Source organism: Emydura macquarii, unplaced genomic scaffold (assembly GCF_026122565.2).
Source record: "Emydura macquarii macquarii isolate MOO-44397 ecotype Brisbane River unplaced genomic scaffold, CSIRO-AGI_Emac_v2 contig_320, whole genome shotgun sequence".
NCBI lineage: Eukaryota > Metazoa > Chordata > Testudines > Chelidae > Emydura > Emydura macquarii.
In genome coordinates, this window is record NW_027130457.1 from 309,053 (window position 1) to 323,857 (window position 14,805).

Genomic DNA, 14,805 nt, shown 5'->3' on the forward strand with positions numbered 1-14,805 from the left:
AAATAAGCAGTTTCCTAACTTGTAAATCCTAGATTTTGCAACCTAAATAACATTATTCTAATACAGTTTTTTGTATGTGAGATACAAGCATGTCAAGCTTCGAGTTGTACTTGCACTGGCTAGTGTTCCACTGCCTTTTCTGAAAGAAATATTAGAGATGTTCAAGTGTCCATTTGATCCTGTTTCCTGGAATGGCTATCGCACAGACAGCATCAAAATTCTGACACACCATGCAACAGAAAGCAGTGATATGCATATATGCTGATCATATATGAATGTGCTTTCCACATTGTTTGGAGGTTGAGAAGTACTGCTCGAATGCAGTGAGATGTGGATAATTTTGTAGTATTTGAGGATGGATGTAAATAGGAGACATGCAACTCAGAGATTGGTCTAACCTTTTTATTACTGACCTTGTCACAAAAAGTGGGAGTGTGCTAATAAAGTTTGTGGATGACACAAAGTTGGGAGCTACTGTAAATACAGAGAAAGACTGGGATATCATACAACAAGATCTGGATGACCTGGTTAACTGCAGTAATAGAAATCGGATGAAATTTAATACTGGAAAGTGCAAGGTCATGCACTTAGGAATCAAAACAAGAACTTTTGCTATAAGCTGAGGATGCATCAGTGGGAAGTGACAGAGGAAGAGAAGGACCTGGGCATATTCGGTCATCATAGGATGACTATGAGCTGTCAATGTGATGTAGCCATGAAAAAAGCTAATGCGGTCCTAGGATGCATCAGGAGAGGTATTTCCTCATCTGGAATACTGGGTGTAGTTCTGGTCTCCATGTTTAAGAAAGATGAATTTCCAACTGGAACAGGTGTAGAGAAGGGTTACTAGCATGATCCATGGAATGGAAAACCTACCTTATGAGAGGAGACTCAAAGAGCTTGTCTCGTTTAGCCTAACCAAAAGAAGGCTGAGGGGAAATATGATTGCTCTCTATAAATACATCAGTGGGATAAATACCAGAGAGGCAGAGGAGTTATTTAAGTTCAGCACCAATGTGGACACAAAACAAATGGATATAAACTGGCCATCAGAAAGTTTAGACTTGAAATTAGATTAAGCTTTCTAACCATCAGAGAAGTGAAGTTCTGCAACGGCCTTCCAAGGGGAGCAGTGGAGGCAAGAAGCTTAGCTGGCTTCAACACTGTGTTTGATAAGTTCATGGAGGGGATGATATGATGGGACAGCCTAATCTGGCAATTGACTGATCTTTGACTACTGACGGTAAATATGCCCAATGACTTGTGGTGGGATGTTAGATGGGATGGGTTCTGAGTTACTACGGAGAATTTTTTCTGGGTGTCTGGCTGGTGAATCTTGCCCACGGGTCACTTGCTGGTGAATTATCTGTACCTTGAAGTCTTTAAATCATTATTTGAGGACTTCAGTAACTCAGTCTGAGGTTAGGGGTCTATTACAGGAGTGGGTGGGTGAGGTTCTGTGGTCTGCATTGTGCAGGAGGTCAGACTAGATGAGCATAATGGTGCCTTCTGACCTTGTAGTTTATGAGTCTATGAACTGCCTCTGGAGAACATATAGTCAAAGCAACACTAAAAGATGACCATATACTGTGACATCCTTAACCTGCAACTTCATGGGCTTTGAATGTTTGATACCACTTTATATATTTAAAGAATTTTTTTTACTATAAAATCTAAAGATTCATCTATAGATACATTAATATTTGAAACTTGGTTTATCTTTCTCTGAAAGAACCATAGAATCATAGAATATTAGGGTTGGAAGGGACATCAGGAGGTCATCTAATTTAACCCCCTGCTCAAAGCAGGACCAACTCCAGCTAAATCATCCCAGCCAGGGCTTCATTAAGTAGGGCCTTAAAAACTTCTAAGGGTGGAGATTCCACCATCTCCCTACATAATCCATTCCAGTGCTTCAACACTCTCCTAGTTAAAAAGATGTTCCTAACATCCAATGTAGACCTCCTCCCACTGCAACTTGAGACCATTCCTCCTTGTTCTGTCATCTGCCACCACTGAGAACAGCTTAACTCCATCCTCTTTGGAACCCCTTCAGGTATTTGAAGTCTGCTATTAAATCCCCCCCTCACTCTTCTCTTCTGCAGACTAAATAAGCCCAGTTCCCTCAGCCTTTCCTCATAAGTCCTGTTCCCCAGCCCCCTAATCGTTTAAGAGGTTAATGCCCATTTTATGTATAAAAGTTCAGTACATGTATATTTGTTACATTAAGATAAAGAAAATTACATTTTACACATACACACACACATTTAGAACTACCCACACACTGAAGGGCTTTGCAGTGAGGCTAACAGAAGTTTAATCATTATTCTGCTTTGTCAATAATGACAACTGGTTCACGAAGAGCTTCCTAAATATTGCCAAGGATACTGACTCACCTGCTCCTCCCTACAGCACAGCCATTTCTTTACACAGATTCACAGAGTAAAAGGCCAGAAGGGACCACTGTGATCATCTTGCCTGACCTCCTGCATAACACAGGTCATAAGATGTCCCTGAATTAATTTCTGAGTCAAGTCCAACAGCACTGGTTGAACTAGAGCACATCTTTTAAAAAAACATCCAATCTTGATTTAAAGTTTCCATTAATGGATAATCTCCTAAAATCCTTGCTAAGTTATTTCAGTGGTTAACTATCCCCCCTGTTAAATATGTGTACCTTCCGCTTCCAGCTACTGGATTTTCGTTACACTTTTGTCTGCTGTGATGAAGAGTCCTCTACTATCTAAATTATGTTAACCATATAGTAACTTATAGATGGTTATCAAGTCACTCCTTAATCTTCTCTTTGATAAGCTAAGTAGACTCTAGGAGCTCAGTCTATCACTATAATACATCTTTTCCATCCTTTAATCTTTCTTGTGGCTTTTCTCAGAACCCTCTCCCATTTATCAACATTCTTCTTGAACTATGGACACCAGAACTGAAGAACACAGTACCTCAGCAGCAGTCATACCACTGTCAAACACAGAGGTAATGCTTATAAATCCAAAAATGGCATTATCCCTTTTAGCCACCATGTCTCACTGCAAGCTCTTGTTCAGCTGATTTCCACCACAACTCTTATGTCTTTTTCAGAGTCTCTGCTTCCCAGGACAGAGTTCCCATTCTGTAAGTATGGCCGACATTCTTTGTTCCTAGATGTAGATGTATGGCCTTGCATTTGACATACTGAAACACATATACTCTTGATTTTGCCAGTTTACCAATTCCTTCAGATCTCTTTACATCGGTGACCTGTCCTCTTCATTATTTACCACTCCCCCACTTGGTCATCCACAATTTTTTATCAGTAATGATTTTATATTTTGTTCTAGATCCATCGATATATATATTAAATAACTTAGGACCATGAACCAGTTCCTGCAGGACCCCACTAGAGCCATACCTTCTAGATGATGACTCCCTGTTTACGATTACATTTTGAGACTGCTCAGTTAGCTAGCTTTTAATCCATTCGTCTTATGCCATGTTGATTCAGTATTGTTCTAGTTTCTTAATCAAAACATCATGTGGTACCAGGTCAAATGCCTTACAGAAATTTAAGTAAATTACATCAACACTATTACATTTATAAGCAGAACTTGTACTCTGATAAAAAAAAATCGAGTTAGTTTGACAAGATCTATTTCCCTTAAAGCCATGTTCATTGCCAATAGTGATATTACTCTCCTTTAATTCTTGATTAGTCAAGATTTCCACTATTTTGCCTGGGATCAAAGTCAGGCTGACAGGCCTATAATTACTTGGATCAACACATTTACCCTGTTTAAATATTGGCACAACATTAGCTTTCTTCCAGTCATCTGAAACTTTGTCAAGTTTCCAAGAGTTATTGAAAATCAGCATTAATGGTTCAGAGAGCTCCTCAGTCAGCTCTTTAAAAATTCTTGGATGCAAGTTATGCGGACCTGCTAATTTAAAGATGTCTATCTTTAGAAGCTGCAGCTTAATATCTTCATTAGTTACTGTTGAAATGGAAAGCATTTAAGAATTTAACATATATGACTACATCAGCTGTCTTTTTCTCAAATACAGAACAGACATTTGTTGAACACTTGTCTATCTGCCTTATTATTTTTATCTAATAATGCACTAACATTTTTAGGTCTCCTTTTGTTCCTGATATACTTGAATCCTCCTTATTGTCCTTAGCTCTGCTAACCAGAGACTGTTTCCTGTGTCCTTTTGCTTCCCTTATCAATTTTCTACAATTTCCAGCTTCTGTTCATTGCTATCAAATTCCACTTTTTCCATTTGTTATATAAACAATTGTGAGCCAAATCATTGGGGAGAAAGAATTTAAACAGAAAAATGTGAACAATAATTGAATTATTCAAGAGCATTGTATAAATGTCCTAAAAGTCACAAAAAAGAAAGAAGCTACCCTGTACTGGCTAAAAAAATCCCAGAAACAAAAGAGGCTGGCTTATATGAGATGCAGAAGCAACAATAAAGTGTACTTTTCAATCCTTTGTTTGTCAGACTTATTGAACCAAGTCAACCCAGTATATATTATTTCCCCCAGGGATAACACTTCCACAGACTTGTAACCTGCCTAAGAGATTTGCATTAATTACTCCTCAGTGAGTTTAGTTCTTGCACTGAGCCAGAATACAATCACTAGCCAGTCCATAAAGATATATATAAGATTTACAATATTGATACTGATATTCTATATCCATATCATCTATGTCTATAGCATCTCCCACATCTCAGTGTAACAGTCTTTGAATATTCCATGCATCTAACGCAGCATGTCTGGCATTGATTTCATCAGCAATTTTAGGGACATGGCTTTTCACTGCTTCTAGTAATTAAAACACAAATTTAATCCTCCATTAAAGCTGAACTTTAAAGGTACAAAGTTATTTTTGTCTCTGCCCTTTATGGCTCCCTTATGTTGTGAAAAGATGGCTCCAATTTTGGTGGGAGGTTCTGTTTTAATATTACATTAGAAATATCAGGCTTTGTTAGATTAAATTTGTAATAAGTATGAACTGATCCTTTGGCCATCTGTTGGACCTTTTTTATGCTGAAACCATAAAAAGCAATACATTTGTATGTTTGCAGACTTTTGTCTGGATGTTGATAATTGTTTATTCATTTAAATGGCCTGCTCATTGCATTATTATCTTTTTCTTGACAAGTCCCTCTTTTTTTTTCTGTTCAAGGACATGGACAATGATATAATAGGAGGCTGGAACCTTAGATGCAGCTCTCCTAGGTTTTGAATGAGAAGAGAAGGGAATCCTAGTGCTAGACAAGACAATGTAGAATTGCTGTATGAATATATTAAATATAGGACATTAACCTAAGATTAAATAAAAAGACATTATAACCTACTAAGAACTTTAATGTCTTATAGCAAGCACATGCTACCAAGGATAGTGTTTATTACCATAAGTAGCCTCTTTGAAGTAAATGGCACATCTAAGGCTTTAGAAAAGCAGTGTTATGTAGCAGTTCAGAGCCTGTGTAACTCTGCGGTGGAGCTCAGATAACAACCTTTTTACTGGGATCCCACCACTTTGTTTGCAAATGTAGCATATATGAGGCCTCAAAGATGTAAGTAGATCTTACACCTTAAGATCTTAAGTAGTCCAGTGGATTTAAATATTCACTTTTGTGGGCCTCTTTCATCTGGGAATGAAGACAAGGCTCTTCACCTATTATACTGTGACCAACTCAGACAAGGAAGAATTTTTATTAGGTAGAAGAAAAAGGATGAAGAAGCAAATTTCTCTCTCATCTTTTAAGTCTTGATGAGCTTGCAAAGTCCAGCTTTTCGTTCACAGTTTATCACAGATTCACGAGTCAGAGATGGAAAGGGCATATGAAATCATTTAAGCCCTCTCTTGTTAAAATAGATACATGTGCTTGCGTTTATGCACATGAGTAATCTCATTGACTTCAACACACATGAAAAGTTAAGCATGTGTATTTGTTTCCAGCATGTGGGAAGGGAGGGCATAGTCTTTCCCCTTGCCAGTGAAGGACTGTTAAAAATAATGGTAAAGGGAGGAATTGGGGAAAGTCTGAGTCAGTCTGAAATTTTTCTTTCAACTGATAGCTAAACAAAGGACTTTTAGGGTGCTCTTTAGAGTATGAGTTGCCATTCTTTCAGTGAAAGAATATGGACAGAAGAGAGTTTATTTTTCCATAACTCCAAATGTTACATAGTAGACTGGATCCAAGGTTAGCTTTCAACACTGTGGTGTCCTTGTAAGCCTTGACACATCCTTCAACTTTAAAGTTCTGGAACATTCAATTTGTATAGAAGTCTTCCAATAATTTAATGTTAAATAAAATAGCAATTTTTTTCACATGAAAAGCCAATCCACATGAATATACTCTTTACAGAATTTTGTCCTCCTCTTATGTCCTGTTGGACTTTGTTTGATGACCCAAGTTAAGTATTGAGAGACTAAAGCCACAGGCTGTTCATGTGAAGGCTGACATACAGTCAGTGAAGGACAACCCCGCATGGTATTGTAAACAACCTCTCAGCAAATGAATCTAATGATGAAAGAATTCTGTAAGCCACCAAAGCCTGCTCTGGAACAGAGAAGCTACTTTGCAAGTTTGTATATCAAGAATTAGTCCAACAACAAAGTGAGTATTTCAAATAAAATGTAATGCTTTATTGTATCTATTATTTTAATTATTGTTTTTGTGTTGCTTGCCAAAAATGTACTTTAAAAATAGTGCAAGCTGATTGTCAACAAAATAAATTTTAGAAGTTGTCATTTCTAGTGCATTTTGCCTGGCATTTCTTTGATCATACATTTCTCATTTCACAATGGAAAACAAAGCCATATATGGAAATAATAAGCAGCATTTAAATTGTTCATTAAGCATCTCAACCCAAAAATATTCTCATAAGTGGGAGCTGAACGTCAAAAGAGTGTTGTATAGCTATATTAATTAGAGGAAACTAACCTACACAGTCCAGCAGACTTAACACTGAAAGTTGTTATCTACTGGGAACTTAAGTTAGAAGTTTCCTAAAATCATAGCACATTCTATGTAGCATTAGATTCTTCTTTTAAAGGTTACTTCCCACATAAGCAGTGTGCAATTACTCCATCTGCCACCCCTACAGCACTACAGTACTGTCAAGAGTGCCATATGTGGATAAGTCAGGCTGTTGCCCTATTTATCTAATATACATATATAAAAAAACTATCTTGTGGAACCTGTGAAATAAAATGTCAGTATCACTCAACAGATCCCAAAATATGTTAACTATGTTTGTTTGTCTGCTTTCCTATTAAATAGGGTTAAATAAAAAGTGTTGAACAGTTAATAAGAGTCCTGATAGTTACAAAGCTCAGGAGGAACTAGCCAGTTTACAATGGCAGCAGGAGTTAATCATGACATCTTATCCACTTACACTGTATTGTTTCCCAGTAACTATGCAGTTAACTCAGGTTACCAGTTTAGATCTAGCTGCTCTGTTATAGACTTATATAAGCCATTTCTGTACTGACTTGGACCCAGTGTGAACTTACTGCAATCAAGAAACTTTCATTTGTAAATCAAGACAAGTTTTGACCCAAAGTATTTCTGAAATTTTGGATCATTTTAATTATATCTTTTTTAGAACTGTCAGCAAAGCTCTATAGCTACGAAAAGTATTATCAAACTTATTGTGTATTTTGTGTCCTGCCTAATTGCTTAGGTTGCCATAGCAACAGAGCCTAGCATGTTGCCATAGCAAGAGAGTTAGAATATTAGGGGATAGCTCAGCCAGTTCTGGCTGTTTTCACTGGTAGTTCAATAAAGACTTTCCATAGGTTTACATCTCTCTGTGTTCTATGCTGATTGCTCTCTGAATACAAGTAATTTCCAAGGATTTAACATAACAAAAGTGGCAACGAGGATGACGGACCTGTGTTACACCAGAAAGAAGCAAAAGTAAATGTAAGAAATACCTTTTGCTGTTCTGGAGACAGGGTTGTTTTCACTGACTGTGAAACTGAAAGCAAAGCAGGCTATGCTTTGTGCTGAGGGAAAGTCAAGCACACAAACCAGGAAGGGAGAAGAAACAAAAGCAGTGATAGTGAATGGAAATCCCCAGCAATTGTGAGTGAATGACCCCTACACACATGAATAAAAGACACTAAAAGACAAGAGGGGAAAAAAAGGCAGCAATGGCTTACCTGGCCCCTGGGATCTTTGGATGAGACTCTGGAGCAATGGAATTCATATATTGAGCATTTTCAGTTTTTTGTTATTGCAAATGAAATTACAGATGCAAAGAAGGTGTCAATTTTCTTAAGTGTCATGGGAGCGAAAACCCATAGTTTACTGCACAGTTTAGTGCACCCTGATAAGCCAGAGACAAAATCTTATAGTGACATTGTGAAAATCCTGCAGGCACATTTTTCTCCAAAACCGCTGGTAATTGCAGAGAGATTTAGGTTCCACAAAAGGAATCAAGAAGAAGGTGAAACAATTGTGCAGTTTGTAGCAGCTCTGAAGAAGCTTACTAAGCACTGCGACTATAATGATGTTAAATGACACCCTGTATGATAGGTTAGTGTGTGGTCTGCACAATGAAGCAATACAGAAGTGCCTATTGATAGAGACCCAGCTCACCTTGCAGAAGGCCATTGTAGTCTCTATGGAGTCTCTATGGAGCTGGCAGCAAAAGAAGTATAACAGCTCAGTGAATCGACCAGACTGCATAAGGTGTCACAAGACCCTACCGGCAAGACAGTGGAGAGCCGGGAATGTTATGGCTGAAGAAAGCCTGGTCACCATGCATCAGAATGCTGGTGTAAAGAACTAGTGTGTCGACACTATGGCAAAAGGGACATAATGAGCATGCCTGCAAACAAAAGAAAGAAGAGTCAAACAAAACAGACAAACTGGAGAAAAAGAAGCCTGCTGTCTGGCAGACCAAAAAGGAAAATCTGCATGTGGTAGAGCAGACTCAGGATGATCAAAGTGACACCCAGTCAGAAGAAGTGCCATTCCACGTCTTGTCCATGGCAGTTGGCTCACATGAATACTAGGAAACCCAGCTGTTGGAAGGTAAACCTGTATGCATGGAACTGGACACCAGTGCAGCAGTTTTGCTGGTCTCAGACACTGTGTATAAAGAGAAATTAAAGCATCTCCCGCTTAAGCCAACAAAAATTATTCTGAAAACATACACTGCAGAAGCTGTACCCATGTTGGGCACTACTGATGTTAAGATGGAGCTTAATGGACAGACTGCCTTCCACCACAAACAGAAGCAATTTAGCAATTACCCAGCCTTAATTGGAAGATCATGGCTTAGGAAGATCCAGCTGAATTGGGCAGAAGTGCACAGGATAGCTAAAGAAGAAACCGGTCTGACAGCAGTATTAAAGAAACACACTGCTGTTTTTGGAGAGGATCTGGGAAGCCTGAAGGGAATCACTGTGAAATTGCACATTAAGCCTAGCAGCCAACCAAAATGTCTGAAAGCCAGAACTGTGCCATATGCCATCAGGCCAAAAGTTGAAGCGGACCTGGAGCACTTGGTCAAAAATGGAGTCCTAGTACCAGTTACCCACAGCCAATGGGCAACCCCAATCTTTCCAGTATTGAAGAAAGATGGCTCCATTCGGATTTGTGGGGATTTTAAGGTCTCTGTTAACTCAGTGTTGTGTGCAGATCAATACTCTCTTCCCCGCATTGATGACCTCTTCACTGGCTTGGCTGGTGGACAAAAGTTCAGCAAGATTGATCTGAGTCAGATGTATTTACTTTTCACAGACCATTGACCTCTAACATCCATTTTTGGACCACGCACAAGCATTCCACCGTTGGCTACAAGTCACATGCAAAGATTGGCATTGTTTTCCACACATACATATGAGATCAAATATCAGAGATCCACTCTGCACTGCAACGCAGATGGTCTCTCAAGACTGCCTTTAACAATTAAACATCAAGATATTGGCCAGAAAGAAATCTTCTACTTTGAACAGGTAGAGAACACACCCATCACTGCTACTCAAGTAAGGGAAGGAGGGAAATTCGCGTTGACCCAGTACTGTCCCAAGTTATGCACCTAGTGATGCATAGGACATCTCTACGGGACTCTCAGATCTCACCCGACCTTCGTCCCTTCACGTCTAGGAGGATGGAGTTATCAATCAATTCTGGTTGCTTATTGTGGGGAACGTCCGTCATTATTTCACCACCACTGAGACTGCAGATGTTGGAACAGCTACATTCAGGTGACGGTGGAATAGTGCACATGAAAGAAATTGCACAAAGCTACTTTTGGTGGCCTGGCCTGGACAGTGCCATTGAAAAGAAGGCAAGAGCTTGTACTTCATGTCAGAGTGTGAGAAATGCCCCTCAGTTAGCACCTCTGCACCCATGGGACTGGCCTGAAAACCCGTGGCAGTGCATTCACGTTGATTTTGCCAGCCCATTTGAAGGAAGCATGTTCCTGGTTGTTGTTGATGCCCACTCCAAATCGCCGGAAGTCTCTGTAATTCCATCCGCTACTTCTGAAGGTACTATCCAGAGACTGCATGAGATCTTTAGTCATTTCGGTCTTCCAGAACAACTTGTGAGTGACAACAGACCGCAGTTCATCTCTCAGGGTTTGATAATTTCATGTAAGCAAATGGGATACATCACATCACTTCAGAACCGTATCATCCATCCACCAATGGATTAGCAAAAAGGTTTGTGCAGACAATGAAACAAGCTTTAAAATCTGCATGGGGACATGCATGCATTCAAAAGCATCTGGACACCTTCTTACTGTCCTATAGAAACATACCTCATGCTACAACCAAAGCGTTTCTGGCCTTTCTAATTATGGGATGACAGCTGTGCACCTGCTTTGATCTGCTGAAAACCTGCAAAGCACAACAAGTTGTGCAACGTCAACAGCAAAGCCAAGTCATCAGATGTTCACACAGCGCAAAAGACCAAACCTTATGTCCTGGACAGCCTGTCTTAGCTCAAAGCTATGCTTCTGGAGCTCAGTGGGTCCCTGCTACAGTCATCGCCCAAACAGGACCTGTTTCCTACACTGTCCAGACTGCAAATGATCTCACCAGGTGGCAGCGTGTAGATCAGTTGTTGCCAGGTCATACAAGTTCCAAGGCCACATCTCCAATTGAACTGGCTGACTTCACCATTGCAGGTCAGATATCCTCGATTCAAGAGTCACCTGTTCCTGACTCCCCTCCTCCATCCACCTCTGCAGCAGATACAGCCCCCTCATCTGTTCGAGCAGATACAGCATCCTCACCTGTTCGAGCTACGAGTCCTGAGCCCATTGTTAGACCCACATCAATAACACCTTCCGGTGTATGAACACCAGAAGTCCACCGTAAGCCACCTAGAGACAGAAGGCCTCCTCATCAGCTGGATCTTTAGGTAGGGCAAACCCACATTTACAGGGCAGAATAATCCCTGGGAGTTTAGCCAGGAAATGAGGCAGTCTACCCTCATTCCCTAGTTTACTGATTGTTCTGTTAAATGGGCATTTTCATTAAGGGGGGAGGAATATGTTGTGTATTTTGTGTCCTGCCTAGTTGCTTAGGTTGCTGTAGCAACAGAGCCTATCATGTTTCAATAACAACAGGGTTAGACTATTAGGGGATAGCTTAGCCGGTCCTGGCTGGTTTTAGTGTAGTTCAATAAAGTCTTTCCATGGGTTTACATATCTCTATGTTCTGTGCTGTTTTTTCTCTGAACACCAGTAATTTCCAAGGATTTAACATAACAAAACTAGAAAGTTACATTAGTCTTAAATGCCTATTTTCATAAAATTATTTTAAATTAAGCATGACTGCAGGCCCTCTCTCTATCTGCAAAGTGTCTCTCATTCTGAGAGAGAAAATACACAGGCACACACCTAGATGAAACTTCTGAGTGTAAAGTATTTTTATTAAGCTTTGCACCTAGATATATTACAGGTCAAATTACTGGAACAAATTACATCTGAAAGCAGGAGCTCTGATGCTAAGCTTTACTAAGAGTACATGCAGATTTTATACGGACAGACTCTAGCTCCCTCTGCTCTCAGCAGTTGCCTCTCTCTGATTGAGGCGTTGTAGCCGGAAATTTTTGTCTTGAGTTATTTGGATCTGCTAGGCAGAATTATCAGGTGAAAAGGGTTGTAGAAAAGCCTCAAAAGGGGGTTTAAAAAAATTCTGAGATTGATGGATTGAATATTTGGGTAATTGAAAAGAGTGGTATCAGTATCAGGACATTATACAACACTTAGAATAATGATTAGTTTTAGGAATAGGATTCTTTGATAAGAATAGAGCGAACTACCATACTAGCAATTTTTAGGGTTAACACCATACTCTAAATTCTCTTGGTAACAGAGTCATTCCCTAAACATAATCTTTATAGAAACAAAACATGATGTCATATATTGACAGCCTCCAGTATTGCATTATAACAATTCAATAAAGTTGTTCACTGTAAACAAATATTATCTTCTTTTAAATAAAGAGTTTTATTCACTTGTTGCCTTAGGCTATAATACATATTTTCCCTCCTAATATATTTACAAGCCATTCCCAGCACTTCCTAAGGGCTTGTAAGAACCATTTGAATACTAACTTTGTTTAGAATGGAATGGCATTCTGAGAAACACTCTGTAGGAATCAAAGCACTTTTAAAAGACATTGAAAACTGTGTGTCAAATTCTGAGATGCTATAAAATGGGCTCCAAAACAAGCAAAAAGAAGCACTGAGATGTGCCCTTATTATGACCATTAGAAGTCCACCATTTTCTCACCCATCAATGTATTCCTCTCAGTCGTAGGAGTAAGCTGTGGGAGCGGCTCTTAGCAGTTGTCATTGTTGGATCAGTGGCTGGCATATCAGCATAAACAGTAGTTCTGCCCCTCTAATCCTTAGGTTCCATCTTAAAATGCTCAACTGTAGCATACATTGCTGATCCCAATGAGCTCTGTGAGAAACCAAGGTAGACAATTTTCTGTCTCATGCTTCCCATTACTGAGTGCAAGTTATCTGGTGGACACCTATGCATGACAGCTGCACTTGCCAGCATGATCAGCTGGAAATGCACAACACTATCTTGTGGTAATAAATCAAGAGCTGAATGAACTGAAAGAACAGGACTGAGGAATGTATTCATCTGTTTTCTGATTTATACAAAAAATGGTATCTTGTAATAAAGTAAGAAAAGTAATACCATGTGCCAGACATACTTAAATTAAATGCACATTTGAGAATTTATATTTTGACTTTAAAAAATTACTTGCACATTATGTACATATGCACACAGAGATAGGTATATTAGAGCTGAACAATTTGCAAAGTGGTGCAGGACTAGGATTTAGGGGATAAAAAGGAAATGTTTAGAAAGATCCATGTCATCCAGTGCTGTATTGTCTGCATACCAAAGGCCAAGTTTGCACTTTACAAGCATCTTTATGAGTCAAGGGTCAAAGACATGCATGCAGCTTCAGAAACATGAATGAACACCAACATAGTCGGGGAACACCCCTATTTATTTTTCCTTCAATCCAAGCACTGACATAACTAGTAATTTTATTTATTTATTTATTCAATAGGCAGACAATACACCCCCTCCACAGGATGCATGATCAATAGCAAATAAGGTCTTCGGGAAAAGAGCAGATCTTCAAGGAGCTGCCACCTTATTACATACCAAAGAAGGAACAAAAGGTTTCCCTTGAGAAAGAGAATGATTATTCTAAAACTAGTTACATGTCACTCTAAAAATGACTAAACTGCCAACAAGATGGCGAAGTAAAACAAGCCTAAAATAAACATTAAAAGTAGGTAGGGAAAAAAAAGCACATAAGTATAAGGACCAGAATAGTAGCCAGCAGCATTACTATAAAGACTACCTCTTAACCTAAAACCCTGTGCTTTTTGTTGCTATCTAACCTTGTGTTACTGTAGTTTATTGTCAGATATCTCTAAGTTTAGGCTTTCTCCTATTTCTTTATTTCATATTCTGACTAGGTCTCTCTCCCTATTTTAATACTTCCTTCCTTCCTTCCTCTCTCTCTCTTCCATATTGAATACTCTTCTCCCATTTCCTCTCTCATCCCTATATTTCTGTTACCTTCTCCCTGGGATTCTGGCTCCCTACTTTGCCCAGATTCTTTTCCATGTCTTTCTTCCCACTGCAAGCCTGCGAGGGGACCCCCCCAGGAAAAGAAAGGGCCGTCTCTCGCTTGCTCCATGATCCTATATTCCTCACCCCGCAGTGCACATTACTGTGATTTTAAAACAGGGCAAGCAGGATACTGTTGCTTGGTGTTGCCAGAACATGGGTGGATGCCCACCTTTGGCTCCCAGCTTATCTATGCACTTGGCTGGGCTGCAAGGTAAAACATTCAGCCAGGGGCAGAGGAAGTAAGGTCAGTGGGGTAGAAAGGATAAGATGGAAGTGGAGATGATGATTCTACTGACTGGGGAAGGCAAGAAAAGCAGCTGTAAACAAACCAGCTTCCCACATTCCCTTTGCATTGATACGGGACTTATCAGTCTGAGCTGTGGGATGAACACAACCCCAGGGAGCAATGCGACACTAGCTGTCACTGCGTGGAGCTGTGGCAATTCTGAGCACATTACAGAGTTTTACACACTGCTCTGAGCCAGGCAGCAGGAGTGCTGGAATCATTTGTACAGCAGGGGTACTGAGATCCATTGAACCAAACTGTAAACCCAATATATGATGGAAACCACTTAAAGCCAGGGGGTGCGGCAGCACCACCAGCACCCTTAGATCCAGCACCTATGCCAGGCAGATTGGTTCCTGGCCCA